A 12,759-nucleotide genomic window follows, 5' to 3' on the forward strand; every position below is an offset into this window, starting at 1 on the left:
TGACAAAATGATTTTTTTTAGAAACAAATGCACCCAAAAGTTGAAGTTCTCATTTGATGTTCAAGAAAGTTTTATTTTTTCTCATGTTGTCAGTTGAAACTTCAAACCAGTAATAGTTAGAGCCGAAAAATCTTTTTTGACACTTTTGGCACTTTTGACTGACAAAATGATTTTTTTTAGAAACAAATGCACCCAAAAGTTGAAGTTCTCATTTGCAGTTCAAGAAAGTGTTATTTTATGCAACGTTGTAAGTTTAAAATTCAAAACAGTCATAGAGCCGAAAACGCTTTTTTGACATTTTTGGCACTTTTGACTGACAAAATGATTTTTTAGCAAAAAACGCACCCAAAAGTTGAAGTTCTCATTTGACGTTCAAGAAAGTTTTATTTTTTCTCATGTTGTCAGTTGAAACTTCAAACCAGTAATAGTTAGAGCCGAAAACACTTTTTTGACACTTTTGACTGACAAAATGATTTTTTTTAGAAACAAAAGCACCCAAAAGTTGAAGTTCTCATTTGCAGTTCAAGAAAGTGTTATTTTATGCAACGTTGTAAGTTTAAAATTCAAAACAATCATAGAGCCGAAAACGCTTTTTTGACATTTTTGGCACTTTTGACTGACAAAATGATTTTTAGCAAAAAACGCACCCAAAAGTTGAAGTTCTCATTTGATGTTCAAGAAATTGTTATTTTATGCCGCATTGTAAGTTTAAATTTCAAAACAGTCATAGAGCCGAAAACGCTTTTTTGACACTTTTGGCACTTTTGACTGACAAAATGATTTTTAGCAAAAAACGCACCCAAAAGTTGAAGTTCTCATTTGATGTTCAAGAAATTGTTATTTTATGCCACATTGTAAGTTTAAAATTCAAAACAGTCATAGAGCCGAAAACGCTTTTTTGACACTTTTTGGTACTTTTGACTGACAAAATGATTTGTTTTAGCAACAAATGCACCCAAAAGTTGAAGTTCTCATTTGACGTTCAAGAAAGTTTTATTTTTTCTCATGTTGTCAGTTGAAACTTCAAACCAGTAATAGTTAGAGCCGAAAACACTTTTTTGACACTTTTGACTGACAAAATGATTTTTTTTAGAAACAAAAGCACCCAAAAGTTGAAGTTCTCATTTGCAGTTCAAGAAAGTGTTATTTTATGCAACGTTGTAAGTTTAAAATTCAAAACAAACATAGAGCCGAAAACGCTTTTTTGACATTTTTGGCACTTTTGACTGACAAAATGATTTTTAGCAAAAAACGCACCCAAAAGTTGAAGTTCTCATTTGATGTTCAAGAAATTGTTATTTTATGCCGCATTGTAAGTTTAAAATTCAAAACAGTCATAGAGCCGAAAACGCTTTTTTGACACTTTTGGCACTTTTGACTGACAAAATGATTTTTTAGCAAAAAACGCACCCAAAAGTCGAAAATCTCATTTGATGTTCAAGAAATTGTTATTTTATGCCACATTGTAAGTTTAAAATTCAAAACAGTCATAGAGCCGAAAACGCTTTTTTGACACTTTTGGTACTTTTGACTGACAAAATGATTTTTTTTAGCAACAAATGCACCCAAAAGTTGAAGTTCTCATTTGATGTTCAAGAAAGTTTTATTTTTTCTCATGTTGTCAGTTGAAACTTCAAACCAGTAATAGTTAGAGCCGAAAACACTTTTTTGACACTTTTGACTGACAAAATGATTTTTTTTAGAAACAAATGCACCCAAAAGTTGAAGTTCTCATTTGCAGTTCAAGAAAGTGTTATTTTTTCTCATGTTGTCAGTTGAAACTTCAAACCAGTAATAGTTAGAGCCGAAAAAACTTTTTTGACACTTTTGGCACTTTTGACTTACAAAATGATTTTTTAGCAAAAAACGCACCCAAAAGTTGAGGTTCTCATTTGATGTTCAAGAAAGTGTTATTTTATGCCACATTGTAAGTTTAAAATTCAAAACAGTCATAGAGCCGAAAACGCTTTTTTGACACTTTTGGCACTTTTGACTGACAAAATGATTTTTTAGCAAAAAACGCACCCAAAAGTTGAAGTTCTCATTTGATGTTCAAGAAATTGTTATTTTATGCCACATTGTAAGTTTAAAATTCAAAACAGTCATAAAGCCGAAAACTCTTTTTTGACACTTTTGGTACTTTTGACTGACAAAATGATTTTTTTTAGCAACAAATGCACCCAAAAGTTGAAGTTCTCATTTGTAGTTCAAGAAAGTTTTATTTTTTCTCATGTTGTCAGTTGAAACTTCAAACCAGTAATAGTTAGAGCCGAAAACACTTTTTTGACACTTTTGACTGACAAAATGATTTTTTTTTAGAAACAAATGCACCCAAAAGTTGAAGTTCTCATTTGCAGTTCAAGAAAGTGTTATTTTATGCCACTTTGTAAGTTTAAAATTCAAAACAGTCATAGAGCCGAAAACGCTTTTTTGACATTTTTGGCACTTTTGACTGACAAAATGATTTTTTAGCAAAAAACGCACCCAAAAGTTGAAGTTCTCATTTGATGTTCAAGAAAGTGTTATTTTATGCCACATTGTAAGTTTAAAATTCAAAACAGTCATAGAGCCGAAAACGCTTTTTTGACACTTTTGGCACTTTTGACTGAAAAAATGATTTTTTAGCAAAAAACGCACCCAAAAGTTGAAGTTCTCATTTGATGTTCAAGAAATTGTTATTTTATGCCACATTGTAAGTTTAAAATTCAAAACAGTCATAGAGCCGAAAACACTTTTTTGACACTTTTGGTACTTTTGACTGACAAAATGATTTTTTTTAGAAACAAATGCACCCAAAAGTTGAAGTTCTCATTTGCATTTCAAGAAAGTGTTATTTTATGCCACTTTGTAAGTTTAAAATTCAAAACAGTCATAGAGCCGAAAACACTTTTTTGACACTTTTGGTACTTTTGACTGACAAAATGATTTTTTTTAGCAACAAATGCACCCAAAAGTTGAAGTTCTCATTTGATGTTCAAGAAAGTTTAATTTTTTCTCATGTTGTCAGTTGAAACTTCAAACCAGTAATAGTTAGAGCCGAAAACACTTTTTTGACACTTTTGACTGACAAAATGAATTTTTTTAGAAACAAATGCACCCAAAAGTTGAAGTTCTCATTTGCAGTTCAAGAAAGTGTTATTTTATGCAACGTTGTAAGTTTAAAATTCAAAACAATCATAGAGCCAAAAACGCTTTTTTGACATTTTTTGCACTTTTGACTGACAAAATGATTTTTAGCAAAAAACGCACCCAAAAGTTGAAGTTCTCATTTGATGTTCAAGAAATTGTTATTTTATGCCACATTGTAAGTTTAAAATTCAAAACAGTCATAGAGCCGAAAACTCTTTTTTGACACTTTTGGCACTTTTGACTGAAAAAATGATTTTTTTTAGCAACAAATGCACCCAAAAGTTGAAGTTCTCATTTGATGTTCAAGAAAGTTTTATTTTTTCTCATGTTGTCAGTTGAAACTTCAAACCAGTAATAGTTAGAGCCGAAAACGCTTTTTTGACATTTTTGGCACTTTTGACTGAAAAAATAATTTTTTAGCAAAAAACGCACCCAAAAGTTGAAGTTCTCATTTGATGTTCAAGAAAGTGTTATTTTATGCCACATTGTAAGTTTAAAATTCAAAACAGTCATAGAGCCGAAAACGCTTTTTTGACACTTTTGGTACTTTTGACTGACAAAATGATTTTTTTTTAGCAACAAATGCACCCAAAAGTTGAAGTTCTCATTTGATGTTCAAGAAAGTTTTATTTTTTCTCATGTTGTCAGTTGAAACTTCAAACCAGTAATAGTTAGAGCCGAAAACACTTTTTTGACACTTTTGGCACTTTTGACTGACAAAATGATTTTTTTTAGAAACAAATGCACCCAAAAGTCAAAGTTCTCATTTGCAGTTCAAGAAAGTGTTATTTTATGCAACGTTGTAAGTTTAAAATTCAAAACAGTCATAGAGCCGAAAATGCTTTTTTGACATTTTTGGCACTTTTGACTGACAAAATGATTTTTTAGCAAAAAACGCACCCAAAAGTCAAAGTTCTCATTTGCAGTTCAAGAAAGTGTTATTTTATGCAACGTTGTAAGTTTAAAATTCAAAACAGTCATAGAGCCGAAAACGCTTTTTTGACATTTTTGGCACTTTTGACTGACAAAATGATTTTTTAGCAAAAAACGCACCCAGAAGTGGAAGTTCTCATTTGATGTTCAAGAAATTGTTATTTTATGCCACATTGTAAGTTTAAAATTCAAAACAGTCATAGAGCCGAAAACGCTTTTTTGACACTTTTGGTACTTTTGACTGACAAAATGATTTTTTTTAGCAACAAATGCACCCAAAAGTTGAAGTTCTCATTTGATGTTCAAGAAAGTTTTTTTTTTTCGCATGTTGTCAGTTGAAATTTCAAACCAGTAATAGTTAGAGCCGAAAACACTTTTTTGACACTTTTGGCACTTTTGAGTGACAAAATGATTTTTTTTAGAAACAAATGCACCCAAAAGTTGAAGTTCTCATTTGATGTTCAAGAAAGTTTTATTTTTTCTCATGTTGTCAGTTGAAACTTCAAACCAGTAATAGTTAGAGCCGAAAAATCTTTTTTGACACTTTTGGCACTTTTGACTGACAAAATGATTTTTTTTAGAAACAAATGCACCCAAAAGTTGAAGTTCTCATTTGCAGTTCAAGAAAGTGTTATTTTATGCAACGTTGTAAGTTTAAAATTCAAAACAGTCATAGAGCCGAAAACGCTTTTTTGACATTTTTGGCACTTTTGACTGACAAAATGATTTTTTAGCAAAAAACGCACCCAAAAGTTGAAGTTCTCATTTGACGTTCAAGAAAGTTTTATTTTTTCTCATGTTGTCAGTTGAAACTTCAAACCAGTAATAGTTAGAGCCGAAAACACTTTTTTGACACTTTTGACTGACAAAATGATTTTTTTTAGAAACAAAAGCACCCAAAAGTTGAAGTTCTCATTTGCAGTTCAAGAAAGTGTTATTTTATGCAACGTTGTAAGTTTAAAATTCAAAACAATCATAGAGCCGAAAACGCTTTTTTGACATTTTTGGCACTTTTGACTGACAAAATGATTTTTAGCAAAAAACGCACCCAAAAGTTGAAGTTCTCATTTGATGTTCAAGAAATTGTTATTTTATGCCGCATTGTAAGTTTAAATTTCAAAACAGTCATAGAGCCGAAAACGCTTTTTTGACACTTTTGGCACTTTTGACTGACAAAATGATTTTTAGCAAAAAACGCACCCAAAAGTTGAAGTTCTCATTTGATGTTCAAGAAATTGTTATTTTATGCCACATTGTAAGTTTAAAATTCAAAACAGTCATAGAGCCGAAAACGCTTTTTTGACACTTTTTGGTACTTTTGACTGACAAAATGATTTGTTTTAGCAACAAATGCACCCAAAAGTTGAAGTTCTCATTTGACGTTCAAGAAAGTTTTATTTTTTCTCATGTTGTCAGTTGAAACTTCAAACCAGTAATAGTTAGAGCCGAAAACACTTTTTTGACACTTTTGACTGACAAAATGATTTTTTTTAGAAACAAAAGCACCCAAAAGTTGAAGTTCTCATTTGCAGTTCAAGAAAGTGTTATTTTATGCAACGTTGTAAGTTTAAAATTCAAAACAAACATAGAGCCGAAAACGCTTTTTTGACATTTTTGGCACTTTTGACTGACAAAATGATTTTTAGCAAAAAACGCACCCAAAAGTTGAAGTTCTCATTTGATGTTCAAGAAATTGTTATTTTATGCCGCATTGTAAGTTTAAAATTCAAAACAGTCATAGAGCCGAAAACGCTTTTTTGACACTTTTGGCACTTTTGACTGACAAAATGATTTTTTAGCAAAAAACGCACCCAAAAGTCGAAAATCTCATTTGATGTTCAAGAAATTGTTATTTTATGCCACATTGTAAGTTTAAAATTCAAAACAGTCATAGAGCCGAAAACGCTTTTTTGACACTTTTGGTACTTTTGACTGACAAAATGATTTTTTTTAGCAACAAATGCACCCAAAAGTTGAAGTTCTCATTTGATGTTCAAGAAAGTTTTATTTTTTCTCATGTTGTCAGTTGAAACTTCAAACCAGTAATAGTTAGAGCCGAAAACACTTTTTTGACACTTTTGACTGACAAAATTATTTTTTTTAGAAACAAATGCACCCAAAAGTTGAAGTTCTCATTTGCAGTTCAAGAAAGTGTTATTTTTTCTCATGTTGTCAGTTGAAACTTCAAACCAGTAATAGTTAGAGCCGAAAAAACTTTTTTGACACTTTTGGCACTTTTGACTTACAAAATGATTTTTTAGCAAAAAACGCACCCAAAAGTTGAGGTTCTCATTTGATGTTCAAGAAAGTGTTATTTTATGCCACATTGTAAGTTTAAAATTCAAAACAGTCATAGAGCCGAAAACGCTTTTTTGACACTTTTGGCACTTTTGACTGACAAAATGATTTTTTAGCAAAAAACGCACCCAAAAGTTGAAGTTCTCATTTGATGTTCAAGAAATTGTTATTTTATGCCACATTGTAAGTTTAAAATTCAAAACAGTCATAAAGCCGAAAACTCTTTTTTGACACTTTTGGTACTTTTGACTGACAAAATGATTTTTTTTAGCAACAAATGCACCCAAAAGTTGAAGTTCTCATTTGATGTTCAAGAAAGTTTTTTTTTTTCGCATGTTGTCAGTTGAAATTTAAAACCAGTAATAGTTAGAGCCGAAAACACTTTTTTGACACTTTTGGCACTTTTGAGTGACAAAATGATTTTTTTTAGAAACAAATGCACCCAAAAGTTGAAGTTCTCATTTGATGTTCAAGAAAGTTTTATTTTTTCTCATGTTGTCAGTTGAAACTTCAAACCAGTAATAGTTAGAGCCGAAAAATCTTTTTTGACACTTTTGGCACTTTTGACTGACAAAATGATTTTTTTTAGAAACAAATGCACCCAAAAGTTGAAGTTCTCATTTGCAGTTCAAGAAAGTGTTATTTTATGCAACGTTGTAAGTTTAAAATTCAAAACAGTCATAGAGCCGAAAACGCTTTTTTGACATTTTTGGCACTTTTGACTGACAAAATGATTTTTTAGCAAAAAACGCACCCAAAAGTTGAAGTTCTCATTTGATGTTCAAGAAATTGTTATTTTATGCCACATTGTAAGTTTAAAATTCAAAACAGTCATAGAGCCGAAAACTCTTTTTTGACACTTTTGGCACTTTTGACTGAAAAAATGATTTTTTAGCAAAAAACGCACCCAAAAGTTGAAGTTCTCATTTGATGTTCAAGAAAGTGTTATTTTATGCCACATTGTAAGTTTAAAATTCAAAACAGTCATAGAGCCGAAAACGCTTTTTTGACACTTTTGGTACTTTTGACTGACAAAATGATTTTTTTTAGCAACAAATGCACCCAAAAGTTGAAGTTCTCATTTGATGTTCAAGAAAGTTTTATTTTTTCTCACGTTGTCAGTTGAAACTTCAAACCAGTAATAGTTAGAGCCGAAAACGCTTTTTTGACATTTTTGGCACTTTTGACTGAAAAAATAATTTTTTAGCAAAAAACGCACCCAAAAGTTGAAGTTCTCATTTGATGTTCAAGAAAGTGTTATTTTATGCCACATTGTAAGTTTAAAATTCAAAACAGTCATAGAGCCGAAAACGCTTTTTTGACACTTTTGGTACTTTTGACTGACAAAATGATTTTTTTTTAGCAACAAATGCACCCAAAAGTTGAAGTTCTCATTTGATGTTCAAGAAAGTTTTATTTTTTCTCATGTTGTCAGTTGAAACTTCAAACCAGTAATAGTTAGAGCCGAAAACACTTTTTTGACACTTTGGCACTTTTGACTGACAAAATGATTTTTTTTAGAAACAAATGCACCCAAAAGTCAAAGTTCTCATTTGCAGTTCAAGAAAGTGTTATTTTATGCAACGTTGTAAGTTTAAAATTCAAAACAGTCATAGAGCCGAAAATGCTTTTTTGACATTTTTGGCACTTTTGACTGACAAAATGATTTTTTAGCAAAAAACGCACCCAAAAGTCAAAGTTCTCATTTGCAGTTCAAGAAAGTGTTATTTTATGCAACGTTGTAAGTTTAAAATTCAAAACAGTCATAGAGCCGAAAACGCTTTTTTGACATTTTTGGCACTTTTGACTGACAAAATGATTTTTAGCAAAAAACGCACCCAAAAGTTGAAGTTCTCATTTGATGTTCAAGAAATTGTTATTTTATGCCGCATTGTAAGTTTAAAATTCAAAACAGTCATAGAGCCGAAAACGCTTTTTTGACACTTTTGGCACTTTTGACTGACAAAATGATTTTTTAGCAAAAAACGCACCCAAAAGTCGAAGTTCTCATTTGATGTTCAAGAAATTGTTATTTTATGCCACATTGTAAGTTTAAAATTCAAAACAGTCATAGAGCCGAAAACGCTTTTTTGACACTTTTGGTACTTTTGACTGACAAAATGATTTTTTTTAGCAACAAATGCACCCAAAAGTTGAAGTTCTCATTTGATGTTCAAGAAAGTTTTATTTTTTCTCATGTTGTCAGTTGAAACTTCAAACCAGTAATAGTTAAAGCCGAAAACACTTTTTTGACACTTTTGACTGACAAAATGATTTTTTTTAGAAACAAATGCACCCAAAAGTTGAAGTTCTCATTTGCAGTTCAAGAAAGTGTTATTTTTTCTCATGTTGTCAGTTGAAACTTCAAACCAGTAATAGTTAGAGCCGAAAAAACTTTTTTGACACTTTTGGCACTTTTGACTTACAAAATGATTTTTTAGCAAAAAACGCACCCAAAAGTTGAGGTTCTCATTTGATGTTCAAGAAAGTGTTATTTTATGCCACATTGTAAGTTTAAAATTCAAAACAGTCATAGAGCCGAAAACGCTTTTTTGACACTTTTGGCACTTTTGACTGACAAAATGATTTTTTAGCAAAAAACGCACCCAAAAGTTGAAGTTCTCATTTGATGTTCAAGAAATTGTTATTTTATGCCACATTGTAAGTTTAAAATTCAAAACAGTCATAAAGCCGAAAACTCTTTTTTGACACTTTTGGTACTTTTGACTGACAAAATGATTTTTTTTAGCAACAAATGCACCCAAAAGTTGAAGTTCTCATTTGTAGTTCAAGAAAGTTTTATTTTTTCTCATGTTGTCAGTTGAAACTTCAAACCAGTAATAGTTAGAGCCGAAAACACTTTTTTGACACTTTTGACTGACAAAATGATTTTTTTTTAGAAACAAATGCACCCAAAAGTTGAAGTTCTCATTTGCAGTTCAAGAAAGTGTTATTTTATGCCACTTTGTAAGTTTAAAATTCAAAACAGTCATAGAGCCGAAAACGCTTTTTTGACATTTTTGGCACTTTTGACTGACAAAATGATTTTTTAGCAAAAAACGCACCCAAAAGTTGAAGTTCTCATTTGATGTTCAAGAAAGTGTTATTTTATGCCACATTGTAAGTTTAAAATTCAAAACAGTCATAGAGCCGAAAACGCTTTTTTGACACTTTTGGCACTTTTGACTGAAAAAATGATTTTTTAGCAAAAAACGCACCCAAAAGTTGAAGTTCTCATTTGATGTTCAAGAAATTGTTATTTTATGCCACATTGTAAGTTTAAAATTCAAAACAGTCATAGAGCCGAAAACACTTTTTTGACACTTTTGGTACTTTTGACTGACAAAATGATTTTTTTTAGAAACAAATGCACCCAAAAGTTGAAGTTCTCATTTGCATTTCAAGAAAGTGTTATTTTATGCCACTTTGTAAGTTTAAAATTCAAAACAGTCATAGAGCCGAAAACACTTTTTTGACACTTTTGGTACTTTTGACTGACAAAATGATTTTTTTTAGCAACAAATGCACCCAAAAGTTGAAGTTCTCATTTGATGTTCAAGAAAGTTTAATTTTTTCTCATGTTGTCAGTTGAAACTTCAAACCAGTAATAGTTAGAGCCGAAAACACTTTTTTGACACTTTTGACTGACAAAATGAATTTTTTTAGAAACAAATGCACCCAAAAGTTGAAGTTCTCATTTGCAGTTCAAGAAAGTGTTATTTTATGCAACGTTGTAAGTTTAAAATTCAAAACAATCATAGAGCCAAAAACGCTTTTTTGACATTTTTTGCACTTTTGACTGACAAAATGATTTTTAGCAAAAAACGCACCCAAAAGTTGAAGTTCTCATTTGATGTTCAAGAAATTGTTATTTTATGCCACATTGTAAGTTTAAAATTCAAAACAGTCATAGAGCCGAAAACTCTTTTTTGACACTTTTGGCACTTTTGACTGAAAAAATGATTTTTTTTAGCAACAAATGCACCCAAAAGTTGAAGTTCTCATTTGATGTTCAAGAAAGTTTTATTTTTTCTCATGTTGTCAGTTGAAACTTCAAACCAGTAATAGTTAGAGCCGAAAACGCTTTTTTGACATTTTTGGCACTTTTGACTGAAAAAATAATTTTTTAGCAAAAAACGCACCCAAAAGTTGAAGTTCTCATTTGATGTTCAAGAAAGTGTTATTTTATGCCACATTGTAAGTTTAAAATTCAAAACAGTCATAGAGCCGAAAACGCTTTTTTGACACTTTTGGTACTTTTGACTGACAAAATGATTTTTTTTTAGCAACAAATGCACCCAAAAGTTGAAGTTCTCATTTGATGTTCAAGAAAGTTTTATTTTTTCTCATGTTGTCAGTTGAAACTTCAAACCAGTAATAGTTAGAGCCGAAAACACTTTTTTGACACTTTTGGCACTTTTGACTGACAAAATGATTTTTTTTAGAAACAAATGCACCCAAAAGTCAAAGTTCTCATTTGCAGTTCAAGAAAGTGTTATTTTATGCAACGTTGTAAGTTTAAAATTCAAAACAGTCATAGAGCCGAAAATGCTTTTTTGACATTTTTGGCACTTTTGACTGACAAAATGATTTTTTAGCAAAAAACGCACCCAAAAGTCAAAGTTCTCATTTGCAGTTCAAGAAAGTGTTATTTTATGCAACGTTGTAAGTTTAAAATTCAAAACAGTCATAGAGCCGAAAACGCTTTTTTGACATTTTTGGCACTTTTGACTGACAAAATGATTTTTTAGCAAAAAACGCACCCAGAAGTGGAAGTTCTCATTTGATGTTCAAGAAATTGTTATTTTATGCCACATTGTAAGTTTAAAATTCAAAACAGTCATAGAGCCGAAAACGCTTTTTTGACACTTTTGGTACTTTTGACTGACAAAATGATTTTTTTTAGCAACAAATGCACCCAAAAGTTGAAGTTCTCATTTGATGTTCAAGAAAGTTTTTTTTTTTCGCATGTTGTCAGTTGAAATTTCAAACCAGTAATAGTTAGAGCCGAAAACACTTTTTTGACACTTTTGGCACTTTTGAGTGACAAAATGATTTTTTTTAGAAACAAATGCACCCAAAAGTTGAAGTTCTCATTTGATGTTCAAGAAAGTTTTATTTTTTCTCATGTTGTCAGTTGAAACTTCAAACCAGTAATAGTTAGAGCCGAAAAATCTTTTTTGACACTTTTGGCACTTTTGACTGACAAAATGATTTTTTTTAGAAACAAATGCACCCAAAAGTTGAAGTTCTCATTTGCAGTTCAAGAAAGTGTTATTTTATGCAACGTTGTAAGTTTAAAATTCAAAACAGTCATAGAGCCGAAAACGCTTTTTTGACATTTTTGGCACTTTTGACTGACAAAATGATTTTTTAGCAAAAAACGCACCCAAAAGTTGAAGTTCTCATTTGACGTTCAAGAAAGTTTTATTTTTTCTCATGTTGTCAGTTGAAACTTCAAACCAGTAATAGTTAGAGCCGAAAACACTTTTTTGACACTTTTGACTGACAAAATGATTTTTTTTAGAAACAAAAGCACCCAAAAGTTGAAGTTCTCATTTGCAGTTCAAGAAAGTGTTATTTTATGCAACGTTGTAAGTTTAAAATTCAAAACAATCATAGAGCCGAAAACGCTTTTTTGACATTTTTGGCACTTTTGACTGACAAAATGATTTTTAGCAAAAAACGCACCCAAAAGTTGAAGTTCTCATTTGATGTTCAAGAAATTGTTATTTTATGCCGCATTGTAAGTTTAAATTTCAAAACAGTCATAGAGCCGAAAACGCTTTTTTGACACTTTTGGCACTTTTGACTGACAAAATGATTTTTAGCAAAAAACGCACCCAAAAGTTGAAGTTCTCATTTGATGTTCAAGAAATTGTTATTTTATGCCACATTGTAAGTTTAAAATTCAAAACAGTCATAGAGCCGAAAACGCTTTTTTGACACTTTTTGGTACTTTTGACTGACAAAATGATTTGTTTTAGCAACAAATGCACCCAAAAGTTGAAGTTCTCATTTGACGTTCAAGAAAGTTTTATTTTTTCTCATGTTGTCAGTTGAAACTTCAAACCAGTAATAGTTAGAGCCGAAAACACTTTTTTGACACTTTTGACTGACAAAATGATTTTTTTTAGAAACAAAAGCACCCAAAAGTTGAAGTTCTCATTTGCAGTTCAAGAAAGTGTTATTTTATGCAACGTTGTAAGTTTAAAATTCAAAACAAACATAGAGCCGAAAACGCTTTTTTGACATTTTTGGCACTTTTGACTGACAAAATGATTTTTAGCAAAAAACGCACCCAAAAGTTGAAGTTCTCATTTGATGTTCAAGAAATTGTTATTTTATGCCGCATTGTAAGTTTAAAATTCAAAACAGTCATAGAGCCGAAAACGCTTT

Source organism: Oryzias latipes, chromosome 16 (genome assembly GCF_053564925.1).
Source record: "Oryzias latipes strain Hd-rR chromosome 16, Olatipes_Hd-rR_3.1".
Lineage (NCBI taxonomy): Eukaryota > Metazoa > Chordata > Actinopteri > Beloniformes > Adrianichthyidae > Oryzias > Oryzias latipes.